Below are 21,519 nucleotides of genomic sequence, written 5' to 3'. Positions count from 1 at the left end.
CGGAGCACCGCATTGTCTGCGGTCTTGTCCAAGATGCTCATTGCAACGAACTCATCCAACACTTCACTTGAGGTCATGGAGTGGAAGTCCGGTCTTTGACGAATGACGGAGGACATTGCCTTGTTGTAGGGCATCATGGCCTTGAGGAACTTGCTCTTGATCCAATTGTCATCCGTGTCCTCGCTCCCATGATCTCGAAGTGCGACCGCGAGTTTGGTCACTCTTCGAAAGAGCTCACGACGTTCTTCATCTTCTTTCATTGCAAACTCATCGGCTTCATCTTGAACCACTTCATAGTTGGAGCGTTGAATGCTAGCACTTCCTCAATAGAGAGACACAACACATTGCTACGCGTCTTTAGCCATGGCATGAGGTCGAAGATGAGGGAGATCTTCGGGAAGGATTGCATCTTGGATGATGAAGAGAGCACTCTCATTGAATTGATTATCCACGGCTTCTCGAGGGGTGAAGTTGCTTGGGTCACATGGATAGAAACCTTCTTCTATGATTCTCCAAAGATTAGTATTCACATGTTTTAAATGACGCTTGAAACGATAAACCCAAGCATCAAAATCCTCATTTTTCACAATCTTAGGAGGAGGACTGGCATGATTTAAATGAGTAGAGGGAATCGGTCCACCATAAGTAGGAGGTTCCACATGGGTAAAGATGCCGGTGCCATTCCTACCACTAGTAGAGGACCCTTTTCACTATTAGCTTCCCCCTTGTCGAAGTTAGCATCCGTCACCTTGTTAGTGGGATCACCCACTATCATCGGCGAGGTGGATAGTTTAAGTCCTTCTAGGAATTTAGTAAACATGCTTTCAACCTCGGTCGTCATGGAGGTTTTCAATGTGTCTAAAGCCACATTGAACTCCTCACGGGAGACCGAGGTTCCCCCATCGGTCGTAGACGAGATAGGATTCACACCGGAGTGCTCCTCCGCGCCGTTGTTGGTGTCAACCATACTCTTCGGATGGCAAAGTCCTTAATAAAGAGACGAGGCTCTGATACCAATTGAAAGGATCGATATGGTTGACTAGAGGGGGGGGGGTGAATAGGCAACTAACAATTTTTAAGATTTTCTTTAACAATTTAAACCTTGCGACAAAATAGGTTGTCTAGATATGCAACTAAGTGGACAACCTATATGATGCAAAGACAACTAGCACACAAGCAAGCAATAGATACAACACAAGTAAGCTTGCAAAAGTAAAGGCACGAAATAACCAAGAGTAGAGCCGATGGAGGCGAGGATGTGTTACCGAAGTTCCTTCCTTTCAAGCGGAAGTACGTCTCCGTTAGAGCGGTGTGGGGGCACAATGCTCCCCAAGAATCCACTAGGGCCACCGTAATGTCCTCACGCCCTCACACAATGCGAGATGCCATGATTCCACTATTGGTGCCCTTGAAGGCGGCGACCGAACCTTTACAAACAAGGTTGGGGCAATCTCCACAACACTTGGAGGCTCCCAACAACACCACGAAGCTTCACCACAATGGAGTATGGCTTCGAAGTGACCTCAACCGTCTAGGGTGCTCAAACACCCAAGAGTAACAAGTTCCGCTAGGGATTAGTGCGGGGAATCGAATATCTCTTGGTGGATGTGTAGATCGGGGCCTTGTCACCCAATCCCGAGCAAATCAACAAGTTTGATTGGCTAGGGAGAGAGATCGGCTGAAAATGGAGCTTGGAGCAACAATGGAGTTTAGGGTTAGAAGAGGTGAGTCTTCTTGGAGAAGAAGACCCCCTTTTATAGTGGGGGACAATTCCAACCGTTGCCCACTACTCAGCCCGCGGCCCACGGAACTACTGCTCCACAGGTGTGGTACTACCGCACTGGCGTGCGGTACTACCGCGATGGACCGCGGTACTACCACGAGCACGACAGAGACCTGACCAGGCAAAAAGGAGCACCGACAGGGCGCGGTAGATCCGTAGGAGCGGTACTACCGCGGCCCCAAGCGGTACTTCCGCAAGGCAGACATGGGCCAGGCCTGGTAGGCACAGATGTAAAAAATTACATCCGTGACTACCTCCGCTGAGAAAAATGTCGTGCAAAAATCCGACACGGAACTACTGCGACCGAGGGTGCGGTACTACCGTGAAGGGTGCGGATGTAAAAAATTACATCCGCCCCTACCTCCGCTCCTGCTCCGGAACCTGGCCAGGTGCCACGGTACTACCGCGGGGAGCGCGGATGTAAACAATTACATCCGCGCCTACCACCGCTAGAGAGCGGTGCCAGACCATAGCTCGCGGTACTACCGCTCGGATGAGCGGTACTACCGTGGGAGCCTACGGTACTACCGTGCCGGAGCCCGGTACTACCGCTGGCTCCTGTGGTAGTACCGCTCAAAAGAGCAGTACTACCGCTAGCCTGAGAAGAGCAAAACCGACGCCTTCATTTCGCAGAGACACGGTGAGACGGAGGAACACTCCGAGGAGCTCGAGGAAAGGAGGTGCAAAAGGGAATGTGTACGTGAGATTCCACCCAAACCTTTCCAAAGCAGACTCCCTCTTAATAGTACGGCTTTCCTACGACTCAACTCCACCGAACCAAACATAGAGAAAGGCCGTCTTCTATAATCTCCGAGGGGCATCAAATCGTCTTGTGTTTAGTCGTGATATATCTGAAAAGCTCAATACACACGATTAGTCCGCAAAGGCATTGTCATCAATCACCAAAACTACATAGGGACAAGAATGCCCTTACATCAGATCATACCTGTTAATTCCTAGGTGGTAGTCACTGGGGCACTTCATCCGAGCCAGAGCCTGTACCATGTCGGCGGCGGCGGAGGCGAGGTGTACCTCCGGGTCAACACGCATAGCGGCCATCGTGCCATGGACCGCCATCAGCTTCTTGATCTCCACGTGATATGTGGTTGGGCTTGCGCGGCAATGCTCTGGAGGTAGGGGCGGTGGGATTTGGAGGCTTGAGCATGTTTCGCAGGCGCCATTTAAGCAATCAGGCAAGGGCCGTGATAGAGATAGGTGGGTTACCTGATTGGATCCGAGCAGAACGTAGATGTGGTTGAAGTTGTGGTTGGGGCGGCGGTGGTTTGAGCTGCCGGTAGGGGGAGGCGCGCGGGGGAGGGGGGGGGATACTCAGGAAATTTGATGGGTGGGAATGTGGTTGAAGAAATAAATTCTGAAATAGCGCGCCTAATGAAATTTTTTGCTGCAAACTTGAAACTTGGACGGGGAAAACACACAACACAGACGAAGCGCGTAAAATACTTGTGTGCGAGAAAAGAGAAAATTGGCAGATCCCGTCTCCAAAAAATGTACACGTGTAGTTGATTTTTTTCGGTCAATGGTACGCCTGATTTATTAGGAAACACCGCACATGTAACTGACTAATGGATCATTAACGCAAAAAAGTGCACATGGGTAGGCCATAGAAACCGTGTTTTTTGTGATCTTCTAATGATTAACGCAAAAAAACGCATACGGACACACATGCTAATCAACGCTCAAAGCCCTCAAAGGATGCTCTTACCGACATTGTACGTTAATGCTACAAACTTAAAGTACTACTGGTAATTTGCTCTAAGACTACGGGCAACACACGCACTAACTACTTCTCACATGCTGCCATCAGGGCATGCTAGCTAGACGCCGGTGTTCTCCTTCCTAGCCTTGTAGGCGGCAACCCACCGTGCTTCGATCTCCGCCAAGCTCTACTCACCATGGTGTGTGGCCTCTTCTTTCTTGCGGCGGCGGGACTGTCTTTTCTTGACTGCTTTCTGCCTTTTCCACTCCTTCTGTGCGGCTTTGGCCGCCTCTAGATCCATCGCCCATTTGGCCATGGCAGCCTCAAAGTACGCCCACGTAACTGTGTGGCCGCCGGCGGCAATGAACTTGGTGTGGCAAGATGTCATCGCTTCCTTACCATGTGTGCAGTCGCGAGTGGCGAGGAACTCGATGCAACGGGATGCCATCGCTTCCTTACCAGTTACAGTGCACCGCGGTGCCATGAACAACGCTTGGAGAGAGCTCTGGGACGGAGGGGCCGGGCAGCCGTATAGTGCGGTGGTTTTTAAGAGCTCAACGATAAACGACAAAGGAAATTTGGCTTCCCTTAAATTTTGCTTGTTCATTATGGCACGCGGTTCATCTCCATCGCTTTCGAAAATAGTATGCGCTGAGCCTATTGTGTGTTGCGTTATGATTGGCCAGAACCCCAGCAACGCGGATCGCGTGTGTGCACTGTAGGGTGCGCCGTGATCGAACGACAGTCCACCTCACTCACATCACACCCGTGTAACTGTAGCTGGATTGGATTTATTTGCGCTAAATGCCTAGAAAATGCACATAATCCCCTAAATATGGTAAACGAGCCCGGAAAAATGCCAAATTTGAACACGGTGATTTGCAGGGTGTATGTTCATCATAGAAAAAAAAACTCCAGGGCAAAGAATGAAGAAACTTTGGATTCTCCTTCAATCTTGGTGATTTCCCTCTCGAAAGCATGAAACTTCCTCGGTGAGGTCATACCATGGCACCATGACAGGCGTCATGTTTTTCAAGCATTTATTTCATTTTTTCTATAGTTAAAACCCCAATAAACAAACGTTTGTGGTTGGCTATTGCCACACATTTCATCGAAATATTTGTCCATTCCTTGTAAAAGGCATGAGAATTTACTAAATGACATGAGCATGGTTTTCCAGGTTGTTCTTGTGCACCCTTTCATGCACCGATTGTTTGAACTTGAAGTATGTACATTAATGCCTAGAAAATGCACATAATCACCTAACTATGGTAAATGAACCCGAAAATGTGCCAAATTTGAACACGGTGATTTGTAGGGTGTATGTTCATCGAGAAAAGAAACTCATGGACAAAGGACAAAGGAAATTTGGACCCCCTTTCAATCTTGGTGATTTCCCCCTCGAAACCATGAAACTTCTTTGGTGATGGTTCGATTTATGAAAGGCGTGCATGATGGCATAAGAAAAACATTTTCAAATTTTTACCAGGGCATAGTGAGGCCATACCATGGCACCACACCAGGCGTCATGTTTCCCAAGCATGTATTTCATTTTTGTATAGTTGTTAACCCAGTAAAAACGACGCGTTTATGGTTGACTATTGCCACACATTTCCTTGAAATATCTCCCATTCCTTGTAAAAGGCATGAGAATATACTAAATAGCACAATCATGGTTTTCCAGACCGTTCTTGTGCACCTTTTCATTCACCGATTGTTTGAATTTGAATTATGTGCATTAATGCCTAGAAAATGCAAATAATCCCCTAAATATACTAAATGAGCCCGGAAAAATGTCAAATTTGAATACATTGCATTTGAGGCAGTATGTTGATTGTTGGAAAAAAACTGAATGACAAACTAGGATGGAAATTTGGATTCCCCTTCAATCTTGGTAATTTCTCTCTCGAAAGCATGGAACTTCCTCGGTGATGGTTCGATTTATGAAGGGTGTGCATGACAACATAAATCAAACTTTCTCAGCTTTTAACCAGGGCACGGTGAGGCCATACCATGGCACCATGTCAGGCGTCATGTTTTCAAAGCATGTATTTCATTTTTCTATAATTGATAACCCAATAAATGACACGTTTTTGGTTGACTATTGCCACACATTCCCTTGAAATCTCTGCCCATTCCTTGTAAAAGGCTTGAGAATTTACTAAATACCACGAGTATGGTTTTTCGAGACTTTCTTGTGCACCTTTTCATGCATCGGTTGTTCGAATTTGAATTATGTGGATTAATGCCTAGAAAATGCACACAATCCCCTAATATGGTAAATGAGCCCGAAAAATGCTAAATTTGAACACGTTGCATTCAAGGGGGTATGTTGATTGTAGAAAAATCTGAATGACAAGCTAGGAAGTAAATTTGGATTCCTGGCCTCTTCAATCTTGCTGATTTCCCCCTCGAAACCATGAATTTTTCACGGTGATGGTTCGATTTATGAATGGCATGCATGACGACATAAGACAAACATTCTCAAATTTTTACCAGGGCATGGTGAGGCCATACCATGGCACCACGCCAGGCGTCATGTTTTCCAAGCATGTATTTCATTTTTGTATAGTACCCAGTAAACACATTTCCTTGAAATATCTGCCCATTCCTTGTAAAAGGCATGAGAATTTACTAAATAGCACAATCATGGTTTTCCAGACCGTTCTCGTGCACCTTTTCAAGCACCGATTGTTTGAGTTTGAATTATGTGCATTAATGCCTAGAAAATGCACATAATCCCCTAGATATCGTAAATGAACCTGGAAAAGTGCCAAATTTGAACACGGTGATTTGCAGGGTTTATGTTCATCGTCAAAAAAAACTCATGGACAAAGGACAAAGGAAATTTGGATTCCCATTCAATCTCGGTGATTTACTATCACACACGATTCATCTCTGCCGCCTTTGCGAACCGTGTGTGCTCACCCACACATGCAAAAGGAAAAAGAAAACCCTTGCCCACTTCGTCCCCACCCACTCGCCGCGGACTCCTTCGCAACTCTGGACCTCATCAACTTCTATCGTGGAGGTCACCCTAAGCTCGACGGCTATTTTCAGCGGGCGAGGTTGCGCTCCAAATGGCACAGGATTTCGCCCCTACCGCTTTTCGCCGCCTATCTGCACCGACATTCTAGGCCCTAGTCGATTGGGGTTTTCTACGAGATAGGGTCGGGAATTTTTCTCATGGATAAGGTAATCAACTTAGCAAAATATTCACTCATCTCTTATCGTAATCCATCCATCGCTGTTAATCAACCAGCAGAAATCGCTGTGGATTCATTCTTTTTCTAACTAATTCGTGGGTGTTCATTCATGTGTCCACAGTGCGAGCACAAATCGGGCAAGTGTGGTCCCGGCCAGTCGGAAACGAAGTTCTATCTCACCATTCTGGATGGCTTCAGGGAGCGCTCGGTATGTTCAATCTCAACCTACCACGGTCGACATGGCCTAAATTTGTGAACATATACCGTTTGTTGCTACATTTGGATAAAAGGTACGGTGCCACGTGCAACCTAGATGCCGAAGCCAATCCCCCCTATATTAGGCAAATATATGATGTATTGTTCATTCAGTTACTCTCATATTTGCATCAAATCTTTGTTACATTATCTATTTTTAATTATATAATTTTGTACTTTGCTTTCATCTATATATTGATCTATTCTATCAGTTACTCCCATATTTGTATCTTGCTTTGTTATTTCAATATATCTAATTAACAATCTTAATTTTCATTTCAAGCAGTATATCCCTTGATTTGAAAGAACATGAGTAGAAGGAAATTTTGGGCTTTACTTTGTTGATAACTACCTGGATGTCATATTGACAACCCAGCATGGATTTACAATGACGTTTAGCGTAAAACTTGATAAAGATGGTCACTCCTATTTTGATGCGGACCTTTGGAGAAAAATGTCTATGTGTTATGAACTGAAAGCTAGCAATAAAATTCTATTGCGTGCACCACAACCTGGTCTAATTAACATGGATGTTTACTTCCCCAACGTCATCAGCCCATCAAAGTCTGATCGAGGTTAGTGTCCTTTCAACTTTCTCCGTGCTGTCATATTACTTAGCAAAATCGGGGTATTTTCTCTGACTAATTGATCACTATTTAGGCAACCAATTGTGATTTCATTTTCTGACTCCGTTCCTAGGCAATAATAAATTCTATTTACCAATTTATGCGCACTATATATTCTTCTGTCATGTCCTGAATAAATAATACCTTTTCACCTTTTAAGCAGGATATGTTGGATGCATAGTGAATGATCTGTATGTTACTAAGCGTATCAAATTTCACTAGAAGGACTTGAAGTATGTCATAAACTTTGTTGGTAATCTGACAGAGATAGCACATCGTATGAACGCTGGATTTTGGATGAGATTAATTATACCTATGGTACACACATTGAACAAGACCAATTGTGTGCACCATAGCTGGTAAAAAAAATTCTTATTTTAATGTTGATGCTCATAAACGATATATATCTTGAATGATATGTTACAATTGGTTTTTATTCTACATTTCAACAGAAATTGCCCACTATAGCAGTTCCTGGATCAATTTCCCGGTGTGGTCGAATTACACTTGTGCCTGCTAATAACGCCAAAGTGATTGCAAGATACTGAATTTCCCGCAGAAATAGAACCATTCAAATTAACAAGTTCTCGCTTGTCGTGGCAATGCATCCATATTGGAAAACTGGAGACACTGTTCTACTCATGGTCTACCAAGGCACATGAGGGCTCTTCCTTTTCCTTGACAAGATGTCGAGTCATCGTGATCAAGCTATTTCCAGCGGATAGTTGTGGTTGTTGGCCCTCAGCCTCTTAAAATGTGTTATCTGTTACTATGTTAAGTATGTAGATATGGACCATATGGTTGTTGGCCCTCAGCCTCTTAAAACATGATAGTTATTACTATGTTAAGTATGTAGATATGGACCATATGGTTGTCAAAACCGTGTTACGAAGATCCTCCTTTTGTCGAATAGTGTAACCACTATATATATGTTACTCGAATGTTGTTAGCCAAGTTCTCAAATTTTCATGGAAATTATTAGCATCGTACACAATTCATTGAGTTTAAGCATGTGTCCGATGTCCAAAAGGCATTTGCATATTAACTGTCCATATTGCAAATTCACACACGTGTTAACATAACGAAACGTATGTGTAACTTACTAATCATCGTACACAAGTACTCGTAGACGCATCATGTGCGATACTCATAGCCACCGCAAGCAACTAGTTTGCATACACACAGAATCGCACATGAACTAACTGTATTAACTGGCTGTGTTGTAATTTCTCATCGCAAACAGTTCATCCGAGTCGTCTGTTTGCCACGTATCACACACATCTTGTTTACACGACTCATTTGTGTTCTTTTGGCTCATCACAAACAATTCATCCATGTGAACTGTATGCCGCATATCACACACATCTTGTTAATATTAACCGTTTCTATTGTCTTCCCTAATCAAAAACAGTTCGTCTGAGTGAACCGTATGCCCTATATCACACACAACTTGATCTAGCTAACCATTTTTGTTGCACTCCCTAATAGAAATCTGTTCATCGGAGCGAATTGTATGCCGTATATCGCACACACATTGATATGGCTGCCCGTTTCTATTGTTCTGCCTCATCGCAAACAGTTCGAATGGATTAATCGTGTGCCCTGCATCGCACACGCAACTACAATCGAAACCATGTTTGATGGCTCCGCCATCACAAATGTTTTTCATCCTTTTTGATCGGTTTTTACATCACCGTTCGCGATTAATGCATCGCACACAGTTTCATCAAAGGGTCTCTGATCGTAGTGTCGTGTTAGCAGCATCCTGCAGTAGTGATAGGAAATGTCTGACGACAATGATAGGATCCCGGAGTGCGACTACTACGGCGACCGGGGTCTGTGCGACAGGCCTCACCTGGTAGACGGTCGGCGCTTCAGTATTAAGCTCGACGAGACCTTCGATGTTGAGACAGTACGCAACGACGACAAGTCTTTCTTCGTAATTAAGCACGACTTCCGCTTCTTCAACGTGTAATTTCTGTTTTTTACAATTCTACTAGCTTATCCCATGCCATGCAAGACAGTATGTCTTGGAGAGGCTGAATTTCAAAGATAATGAGAATATGGACACAAAGATAGTTCAACTCAGGACTCATCTTGGTTATGCTTTTGCTGTAAAGCTATACAAGTCGGAGAGCGTATCCCATTTTGGTTGCTCGAATTGAGAAGCACTGTGCAAGGCGTATGATTTTCAGGAGGGTATGTATGTCACCTTCGATCTTGGTGATCCTGAAGATGACCTCGACGAAGAGAATATGGACATTTGGGTCCTTGTTTATACGTCTGCACTTCTACCTCTATGTGAGTTTTTCAAACATATTTATTAAGTAAATTATATTGTTTATTTCAAAATAGTTGACAACTCATTTCCATTGACTTCTTATTTTCATTCTTCAAAAAATGTACGAAAGATGGTAGACAGAACCTACTACACTGATAGCGCTGAATTAACTTATGAGGAGAAAGATCATCTTATCTCATTTATTATTGATATTGAGAATTACAATATCAATTATGAAACTTCTGCACATTATGGTCAATACGCGCCACTAGTGCACGTGTTGAACTACGGTAACATCCGTGGAGATGGCATGGTAAGATTTTTTACTATTACGACATTCGTGCATCTTTTGCATATATTCTTCTAAAGCTAAACTACATTTATAACTACGATGTTATTATTATATTTTTCAACAGAAAATCCCGAAGGATTGTGTGCCTGATCTGATGTTTCCTAAAGGTCGCCTTGATGTTATTAGCTTACGACCAAGTCTTCCTAGACTTCACCGCTGTTCATACCAGATTTCTAAAACGATGAAGACAAGACAATCGAAGAATGGAAAAAATGTATGAACAATCATAGGGAGCTACTTGGAAGCAACATTGTGCGAAACGCAAGAATTGAAGACAGGATAATCTCCATTCTCCACAATGGAGCGTCAGGGCCTATCTTGTTTTATGCTATTTTACCTTAGAGAGGGTAGTAGGTCCTAACTAATACTCATGATCATGTGCTAAGAACAATTAAGTAGGGTTGGTTAGATGACTAAGATGATGATGGGTATGACTTGTTATTATGATAATGAGTAGAAGTTGTACGATGATGAGTATGACTTCTTATTATTAATGAGTAGAAGTTGTTAGCTGACTATGATGATAATCAGTAGGACTTGTTATGATGATAACAATGATGAGTTATATATTATTATGATGATGCATGATACTAAGTTGTTATATGAGCATGATGAGTTATTATATATATATCAATGGGTGAAATGAACATGGATTAGATTCAAGTGGAGGCAACATGGTGCACATCAAAAGTATTACTAATCCAAACTAAAGTGAAGTTAGTAGTACTTTCGATGTGCACCATGTTGCCTCCACTTGAATCTAATCCACGTTCATTTCACCCACTGATATATATAATAACTCATCATGGTCATAAAATTATATGATGAAACTACTGTATAAAACCTATACAAATACGACGCCAATAAGCTGTAGGAAAAAATACAGGAAAATTTAGCAGTAGCGCTGTTCATAAGAAACGCTACTCATATTTACAGTTATCAGTAGCATTGTCTATAGGGCGTGCTACTGCTAACAGGCATATTAGTAGCGCGGGGAAACCAACGCTACTGCTACAAGTTATCTGTAGCACCCTAGTGGTAGCGCTTCTACCCGCGCTACTGCTAGCTCTATTTCCAGCGATACTTCTAGTGTTATCCCTAGTAGTGCAGGGAAGAGGCACATGCATGCATCTTCCTGTGGAAGTGGCACCCATCCAACCCAACGACGGCAGCTTTGGCTTTCCGGTGTCCACCCCTAGTGCAGCGTGCAATCGTAGGATCAGGCCGCCAGGCACGTGTATGTACGACGCTCTGCATAGGCGGGTCGGTCGGTGGAGAAGTGGACGTGAGGGAGGAGGATCCGATGGATCGGTAAAGCTCGCCGGCTCGTGCTAGAGTGTGCCCCCTTGGCTTCTTCTCCCTCCCCCATCTTTTGGCTCTGCCCTCTCTCTTTACACCTTTCAAGCGATAATCACACTGGCTGGCTTGGCAGTTGCATCTGGCATTGTTTGTACTGCCACTACACACAAGGTCCAACTCCAAAGCCTACCAACAGCGTGTGGAGTTGGTGTAAGTGTCTCCCGGTCCCGCGCTACGCCAAACCAATAACCCCGCGTACGATTGACCCACAAGATCCCTGGCCGCACGCGGCAGCTTTCCTTTTGGCAGCCAGAGTAGGCAGGCAAGCATCGGATGTCCCCCCTCCCTCGCTACACTAGAACGACAAGCGCTCAGGGCTAGCCCATAGGCCAGGCAAAAGGGACGACCGCGCCGGACCCCAAGATGGGAGGGCCCCAACTACAAATTATACTTCTAACCACTATATACCCCTCAAAGAAAAACTTCTAAACACTATATAATTATACATTGCACTTGAAGATTATTCAATGCATAAAATAGAGCCTCAATTTGAAGGAGCGCAAATACACACCACATAGTAATACTTTACACCATGCGGAGGAAAACCAAACCGACTAGCAAATTGAGTTTAAATATGCTAGTCTCGCTTTATTATGGATGTCTTAGTATCACAATGAAATATATGATAACAAGATTTCAATTTTTAAAGCCTTCAGTTCATGCCTTCAGGCCGGCCTGCTCTTGCCTATGAATGAGATGCCTACTTCCCAGATGCACAATTTTTCATTTGGGAAATGGGTAGGAGATCTCATTTTCACCAAATCAAACCAAGTGAATCTAGATAAGCATGTCAGATAATCAAATCATGCGCAGAAGTACAATCCACAACATTCTTGGTTCTTTGATGATTCTATCATTGAATTCAACTTGCAAGTTATATTCGTTATACGTTAGAAGTTTTTATGAATATGGTACTAGAAACCACCACTAAAATATTTGTTAGTATGTATAATTAATAAATATTTAACATGTTATTTAATAATATTAAAAGATATATGAGCACACACACATATATATACTATATAGTTTATGCAGTTGTTCACTAAAATATATAGTTTATGCAATATTAGAAAATTAATTTGAATGATTTTAAACAAGAAAGAGAATTTTTGGTTAATCATGCAATTTAAATTTTGTAGAGTACAAAAATTAAATGATATACATTACAATTGTGTACCAATGGATAATATAACTATTATTTAAAAACATTTTTATGTGACTAAGTAATAAAAAATTATATTAATTTAAATTATAATATGGTACACATAGTTTAAATAAGTACAAAAGTTTAGTATGTAAAAAATATTTATTTTACATCGCCCCGGGCCCCAAAATCATTTGGGCCGGCTCTGCAAGCGCTGCAGTGCATGCACGCCACGCATGTGGTTCCTGTGGCTGCCCTGTACGTACACGGTCGTATGTGTCGAGGGCATTCATGTATGCCGGGCCACTTCTTCTAGAGTACTCTACGTTCTACGTGGTTGGGGAGACGGACGAACGGACCCGCCGATAGATCGCACGGAGTAGGAGAGATTTGAAAGTGTGGCCCAGTGCTTCGTCGTCGTCGTCCAACATGGAAAGGAAGAGGCACCTGTATGCATCTTCTTGTGGAAGTGGCACCCACCCAACCCAACGACGGCAACTTTGGCATTCCGTTGTCCACCCTCGCTGCAGCGTGCAACCGTACGATCAAGCCGCCAGGCGCGTGTATGTACGATGCTCTGCACAGGCGGGGCGGTCGGCGGAGAACGTGAAGGACGTGGATCCGATGGATCGATAAAGCTCGCCGGCTCGTGCTTCGATTTGCCCCCTTGGCTTCTTCTCTCTTCCCCCATTTGGCTCTGCCCTCTCTCTTTACGAAAGCTTTAAGCGATCATCACACTGTCTGGCTTGGCAGTTGCATCTTGCATTGTTTGTACTACCACTACACACAAGGTCCAAGTCCAAACCTGGCAAGAGCGTGTGGAGCTGGTGTAAGCGTCTCCCGGTCCCGCGGTGCGCCAAACCAACAACCCCGCGTACGATCGACCCACTTGATCCCTGGCCGTGTGCGGCAGCTTTTCTTTTGGCAGCCGGAGCAGGCAGGCAGACAGGCATCGAATGTCGCGCGGAGACGCATTCATGTCCCACCCCACACGCTCTCCCCTCCTGCGGTTGTCCTGTACGTACACGGTCACATGCGTCGACGACATGTATGCCCCCCACTTCTCCTTCTAGAATACTATACCTTCTACGTGGGGGAGATGGACGAACGACTCCGCTGATAGATCGCAGGAACTAGGAGAGATTTGCAAGCGTGGCCCGGTGCTTGGTCGTTGTCTAATCTTTGCTTAGTAATCTGGATGCCTGCCGCTTTCGAGTTTGTTTCAAAATTAAAACAAAAAATACGTGCGCGTGCAGCCACATGCATGGTTTTTTTAGGGGGTAGCAGTAGGCATGCAAAATGCTAAACATACGTATCACTTGTATGCAGTGGCGTAGCCAGGCCTAGGGCTGCCCTGGCCGTGGAGATGAAATCGTTTGGGACACTGTAGCTACAGTTGTGTACTGTAGCTACAATATGTACTGTGCCAAGAAGGCTGGCCTGGGGCGTTGAGATTTTCTGCCTACGCCGGTGCTTGTATGCACCTTAGAGCATCTACAACATGACATATCAACAGGGGCGGACCCAGATTAAAAATTACCCAGTGTCCATATAGAAGAAAAACATGCCTACATTTAAAACAATCAATGACCTACACACTAAATCAATGGATTATATTAAGTAAGTGCAAATTGGACCCGGTGCCAGTGACACCGGCTAGCTGTACATAGCTACGCCCCTGCATATCAAATCCGCAGACCTAAACGTCCGTGGATATGTGGGCGCGACCCGGACAACACTGGACGACCACTTATATGTCTTGCCCGACCACACCCTAGTACATAAACCCAAATCCATGCAAATTCATCCACGTTAATCATATACATAAACATCACATGTAAATAACATTTGTTGATAACAAAAATACATAGTTCAAACATAAAGTTTATTTGAAGTGCACAATCCAAACATTAAACACCTTAATTTCCTACTTGGTTTTTATTATGGGTCCACATATGCTCCATAAGATAATTGAATAGTTGCACGTGCACCTGTTGACCTCTGTTTCTAAGCTGCTAACTGTATTGTGAATATTAGTTCCAATATGCGTTTCATATTTCTTTATCCGGGCACTTCTTTTTTATTAAACTGTTGAGACTTGAGACTAGTATGTCGGTCAGATTATTAGTTTAAATTTTGTTTCTCTTTCCCCTAGTGTATGGATGAAGCTGGAGTTGACGGCGTGCTCATTGTTCAGCCTATTAATCATATGTTTGACCATTGTTTGGTAAGGCTGGAGAACTTGGAGCACCAGTTGGAATAATGGTGATGAAGGTAAAAGGAGCATTCCTATAGTACATGCATGTGTACTCAAACTATGTAATGGCTGCAACTGAATTTTAGGTTTCATATTAATATTATGTGTTTCTGCTGCAAATTTGCTAGTGGTAATAAACTTTGTAACTACAAAAAATAATTAACAGCTTGACAGAAGATAAGTACACATCATGGGCTCCAATAAGGTTCCAGGCAGAAAAATTGCACGCTTGAGATCATTGTTGTTTCACTAAGCAGCTAGAACTGATGCAATATTAAAAGTTAGTTACTGTTATGTATTAGTATCCAGTGAAATGTAAATCCCCTGCTACTTCGTAAAACAATACATATCTTCTGTTCCATGAACTTGATATTTTCCTATTCTTTTTTGTTGTTTGTTCATCCAGGGGATCAGTTCATACATTCAGCAAATAGAGGAGCTGTGTACGGATTATCCGCAACTACGGTTATACTTGATCATATGGCTTTCTGCAAGCCACCAACGTAAGCTTGTGTATCTGCTTGTTCATAAACTGGAAAAATGTAATTCTTACCATGTTGTCGTCTATATTAACTTCTTCTGCATTGACATGCAGGAATGATGATGAAGAAAATGCATTCTCTTCATTTCTAAACTTATCCAGATTCCCACAGGTACCTTCCTTAATTCTGTTCCCTTGTACAGTCAGCTCAACTAACTCTGGTTCATATTCTTGCATGATTATGAATAGTTTCTGAAAAAGAAATCTTGTGCAAGTTAGCTCTTTCCAGTATTTATCTTTTTTTTATGCGGGAATATTTCCAGTATATGTCAAAGCTAGTATTCGTAGTTTCTAGTACCAGAACAAAGGAACCAGGGATTAATAAAAACATTTTGTGAGGTGGAGTACTTGCTGATAGTCAAGTGACTGTACTAAGAATTAAGCCAAAGAGATCGAATGACGGCTGGTGCCTGAACGAACAGAAGTTGCTTGGCTACAGTACTATGTTTGGTTCTTCTGTTCAGTGTCACCTTATTAACACTGATGCAATGACGCATTACTTGACTTCAACATGTTTACGTCAAATACAGAGCTCTTTTCCGGATCACAAGAGAAGCTTATCCATATGAGGACACATCTCAGCTTGGGTGATCTCAAGCTATGGAGCTAACCGAATAATGTGGGGAAGGTGAGTTCAATCAGCGCATCAATGAGAGTTTCATTGCATCAGACTATTTTCACTATACGTCTATACCTCCATGAGTGTGATGGTATATTCTTGGATTCTTCTTTGCAGTGACTTCCCCTACGTCGTTCCCGAATGCGGCTACAAAGGAGCAAAGGAGGCAATCTCTCATGTCGCTGGCAAGGTCGCCGTTTCAAGGTGGAGTGGATTTTAGGCAAAACAGTAAGCCAACTATTTCAAGCTGCATGGGTTACTCCATGAGGGAGATGTAGCATGGCAGGCATGAGAGTGTTGCGGCTCAGTTTGGTATGTTCAGTTTAGACATCCTTGTTTGAAAGGGGGAAGGATGTATCTAGTTTGGTACTGTGCAGTTTGACAGTCATGTTCAAGTGTCTACCCCTTCTCCAGAGGTTTAATAAATTCAATAGTTCTTCCTACTGCAAACCTTTCTGCTCCCCCACAAGAGTACATAGTATATGAAAATAATGACTTGTATCACAGAAATAAATCAGAATTTTCTTTTTTTTAAATGAAACCGGTGATGGGTATAGTTTATTTTTTTTAAAACCCATGGAAGAAGCTGTGGGAAACTTCAGTTTTAGTGCCGAGTACTTGTGTCTGAACACTGCTGGTTTTGCCGTGATAAGTCTTCCATGGTTCTGTGAAGACGTGTGCTACTGCTACATGAGTATCATGTTTCTATTACAGCATTATTAGTACGTTGATGAGATTGATGGTTAGTATTGCGACTCTAATTGCAAAGTTTATGATACAATTCCTGTTGCAGCATAGCATTTGTTCTCCATGGTTCCACTTTTCTGGACACAATTTAATTAACTTTTCAGGTGCAAACGTACGTTTTTTTTTACTCTGGAGATATTTTTAGTTAACTCAAACGGTTAGGCAAATCATCGGCTCGCGCCATGCACTGCCTACGCACGGCCATGAAGCAATGCCTTAATTTGCCATTTGCCATTTGGACTTAAGAGTTCAGGACTAAGATTATATAAAAAAAATCACACTTCACGATAAATACACTTTACTCTTTAATATTCTTTTTTGGGAATACTCTTTAATATTTGCTTCATTAATAACGACTGACTCACATGTGGATGATCAAGTGTATGACTAGGGGCGTCAAACAACAAACATCTACACCTAAAATGTTGTTATGATCCATCTTTACAGTTGACTTGGTCTCGACAAGACTTCGATACTAAGAGCATCTATTGCTGAGCTTTGCATATCTGGCCTCTCACGGCTTCTCAAACGCCTGTGGACGACCCAGGCGTGTCCATAAACACTGACCGGTCAAGCTTCAAATTTGCTTCTCACACCCTAACACCTCAATTATCATATCTTCAATCCATACAAACTCATGCAACTACGTCGATGAATTTACACACATTGTCCCGCTACTCCATCACTACTAACATGCCACCGGACTATCAAAATTTGGCATGTTTGGCTATGGTGGCGATCATCCCACGCCGCCCTTGCCCTTCCCGGCGCCCTTGCCGTCCTACTCGCGGAAGTACCAGTCGAAGACGCAATAGGGATTGAGCCGGATCTGCTTGTTGCTGGAGCTGTCCTCGTCATCGTTGTCGCCCTTCTCCTCCTTCGGTGGCAGTTCGGCCATGGCAAAGACCGCCCGATTCTGCTCTCAGGCGAGGGTGCGCATGTTCCTCTGCTGTCGTTTCTTCACAATGCAGGCACGGCTGGCTTTCTCCTCTGCGGCCGCCCGTGTCGCCGCCATTTCCGCCGCTATATGGGCCTCGACGGCCCTTATCCTCTCCTTCCGGCCGCCGGGACCACGATGATCGAACTGACCCGAGCGCCCGTTGAGCCGACGTCATGGAGTCGTGCCGGGCAGATCCTTCTGTCGGCCGGCCGCTGTTCTCCCTAGAGCGGCGGAGTGCAATGCAGACCGTCATTGCCTCCTCCAACCCACATGGGATGACACCCTAGTCGACGGATCCGGATTGATCGGAGTCAAATCCGCTGCCCGCCATGCCGGAGACGGTCAGGAATCGCCGGAGGTGAGCTCGGGTGGCGGAGGGAGTGGAGGGGAGAGGAGTGTGAAGTGGCTAGCGTTTGGTCTGGCGAGCGGATGGGGACGAATATATGTGGGTTCGGGTGGGCCAGTGTGGGCCGGGTCTAAAATGGTGGGTGCGCCCAGGCACCCCATATCCGCCCCATGTTGGACTGAATATGAGGGGTGTCGGTCAGCCCAGACGTTTGAGGAGGGTTTGAAATGCCCGGCTGTAGACGCTCTAAGGAAGTAAAATTTAATAATGTCCCCGCACCTTGGTACAACATTGGTGATAGTTTTGTTTTTTTAGGAATGCCATCATGACTAGCTTTATTAAATCACAAAAACCTTTACATCGTCTATGAGCGTGCCGACAATAAAGTCAGGAGCCTCGTCCAACCAAGTAAGAGTAGACTTGTTACAAAAACTATAGTTATCACTTCCAAAAAAAGAACTATAATTAGCAAGCACATAAGCCGTTTATTACATGAACGAAAACAATGCTTAAAAATAACCTCCCCAATCACAGTACCTATGTCCACACATTTTGTAAATAGTGTTGCAGCTTCCTCCCACCATCTTGTATGACCAGAACATAAATTAGTTACTTGAAGTGAATCTGATTCCGCTTCAATCCGATTGAAACCAAGAGAGTTATTTCTACGCAAGTGTCTACAACATTTGAAAACGACCATGCGCCCCAGGCACCACCACGTGGTTGAATGGTTATCTCATCGAGGAGCTGGCCCCCTTGATCTCCGCTCGTATTACTCCCAGGGTTCGTTCGTGCAGGGAAGACGGTGGCGTCTGGCCTCCAAAACAATTTCTTGGCTTTGGATATTGGACCGACCCTCAACTACGGGGAGCTACTGCAACAATGGTCAGCGTTGCTTACCGTGCAGCTCAATCATATGGCCGCTGATGTGGTCAGATGGGGTTGAGAGCTTGATGGAAACTTCTCGGCAAGGAAGTGTTACGCCCCGACAGGTGTGGTTTGCCGTTATCCCGGCGTTGGGAAGCCGGACAGGTGTCGATGCCGACTGAATCCATCGTTGAGTGGCGCAGCAACACAAGTGTTGGCCACGAGCAGTAGAAGCAGAAGAATCTTCGATCCTTCATTATGCCACGTGCTTTGGGAGCTATCGAAGAGAAAAGCCATCGTTTTCGACGGAAACCTTCCATCGGCACAGTTGGTTTTTCAGAAGGTTGACCAGGAGATACGGGCTTGGTCGGCAGCAGGACTGCTCAGGGGAGATTTTAGCGTGTTCTTGGTTACACTTAGCTGTAAAATGTGACATATCGTTGGAGCATCCTTGCTGATAACACTCCTGGCGGCGACTCGAGACCCGCCCGCGGCGGCCGTCGCTAGCCGGCGGCCGGAACCTGCGGCTATGCCTGCGAGCCGTGTTGGAGGGCGGTTTTGGGTGCTTGCAGACTCGGATGACGAGGACAACGACGACGAGGAGCCGGCGGGTGGATCGACGACGGACTACTCGCCAACGCCATCTGATGTGATCTGCGAAGCCTATACACCTGGATACTCGGAGGAAGAAGTTGCTGCGTTGGTCGACGAATTTGTGCCAGGAGATGATCCGGCGCGGATCGGGCTGCAGGCTGAGGATCGGGTCGAGGTGGTTCGCCGGATAATCCACCGGAGGACGGCGGCGTCGGCGATCCGGCCTTGGAAGGGGCCTCTACCTAAGGTATGTATCCAACCGATTACTCTGTCAGATTTCTTCCCACAAGATGATTGGAGTCTAGTGCTTAAGAAGAAGAAGAAGAGAGGGAGGCCGGAGCCAGCGCCGCCGGCGCCGGAGATCCGGGCGGCGGCCGAGATCCGGGCGGCCAGGGAGGCTCGTTTGAATTTCCTTCTGGGCCGAGAAGGTGTCGTGGAGAAGTGGGCCGATGGTGAGACCCTGCATGGGTATGAGGCCCATCATGGGGGTGTTCACGAAGGCCGGGTTGGGCAGGCTGCGACTGGGTATGTGGCCCAGGAGCGCCGCGTTACGCTCGCTGATCCCGACGTGCCTGGTACGGCCGAGGCATCTTCTCGACCTGGTAACACCGCATGCACGGACGAGGGAGATCGTATCCTTCTGGTTCGTGCGCCGCCGTGTCCTAGGGTTCGCAAGGCTGGAACGAGGGGTTTCCCTTCTTGTGGATCACGCCGGGCGCGGAGAGTAAGGCCGCTGCCGGGCATGGCTGGCCGTGGGGATGTGTCGCCGCCAGCCAAGAGGCCCTCCTCGGGCGCAGCGGGGCGGGGTGGTGTGGCTCCTCCACCCGCGGTGGCTGCCGGACGCGGAGCCCAGGTGCAGCACGGCCAAATGACGCCGGCGGTGGGGGCTGTCGCGACCGCTGCTTCTGGTAGAGGCGCTCCAGCATCGGGTGCGCGGCCTCCGGGGCAGGCTTCTTTGCACCAGGCTGCCGGGAGAGGTGGCCCAAGGCCGCCGGCGCCGGGCGCGGGGCCCTTAGCCCATGCAGCCGGACGGGGTGGTTTGAGACCACCGGCGCCAGCTGCTGCGTCACATGTTCCCCAGGCTACGGGACGTGGAGGCCCTCGGCCTCCCGCGCCGGGCGCAAATGCTGAGAACTCGGCTGGCCGCGGCGGAGGACCTAGGCCTGTTGGAGGCGCGCCGGTGACCACAGGCAAACCACCGCCCCACTACGTTGCAAGGCCGGCACAAAACCGGTCCGGTCAGAATCAGACGAACAACAATGAGCCCAATGATCCGCCCCGACGACAGTGGGGGGATGATGGGTATGATGCGTATGGTGAAGGACAGCACCGAGGCTCCTCTTCTACGGGAGGAGGGCGTGGTTACGCTTGGCAGAGCGACGGGTCGGCTGAGAGACCGTTTCTTGGCCCGGCAGGCGGTTTTGTTGAGGGGGCCTCCGGCCCGGATCACCGTCAGAGAGGAGGCTTTCATGGACATCATGGTGGTCGGGGTGGCGGCCGTGGGAGATTCCACCGCCCGCCCCCGCCTAGGGTTGCTGTTCCTACAGATGCTACAGAGGAGGCTCAGCATATGTCCTCAGAGTTTCCTTCACAGGCGATGGAGGTGGTGAATGCTTTGGCAAGTGTTGAGGTTCCTGGGGCTGGGACGGTGGATGAGGCTACCGACAGGTCTGATGCCGAGAGGGCGTCCAAATATGCTCGTAAGAAGGAGAGGATGATTTGCTATCGTTGTGGTGAGAAGGGCCACTTCATTGCTGAGTGTGTGGCCCAGCTGTGCGAGTCATGTGGCAAGTTTGCACATGACTCGGGGGAGTGCCCGTTATTGCGTGACGTACCTCCGACTCTGAATATCTATGGAGTCTACTGTGCTGAGCTTATGTTTTTT

At 45.9% G+C, this 21,519-nt stretch overlaps 1 pseudogene; it reads left to right on the top strand.

Moving 5' to 3' along the window:
• The first annotated feature begins 14,832 nt into the window (after positions 1-14,832).
• Positions 14,833-16,407, top strand: LOC119279877 (annotated as a pseudogene).
• Positions 16,408-21,519: the final 5,112 nt, after the last annotated feature.

This window comes from Triticum dicoccoides, chromosome 3B (assembly GCF_002162155.2).
Source record: "Triticum dicoccoides isolate Atlit2015 ecotype Zavitan chromosome 3B, WEW_v2.0, whole genome shotgun sequence".
In the NCBI taxonomy this organism is placed as follows: Eukaryota; Viridiplantae; Streptophyta; class Magnoliopsida; order Poales; family Poaceae; genus Triticum; species Triticum dicoccoides.
Note: the sequence above shows the minus strand (reverse complement) of the source record. Positions and strands in the feature narration are given on the sequence as shown.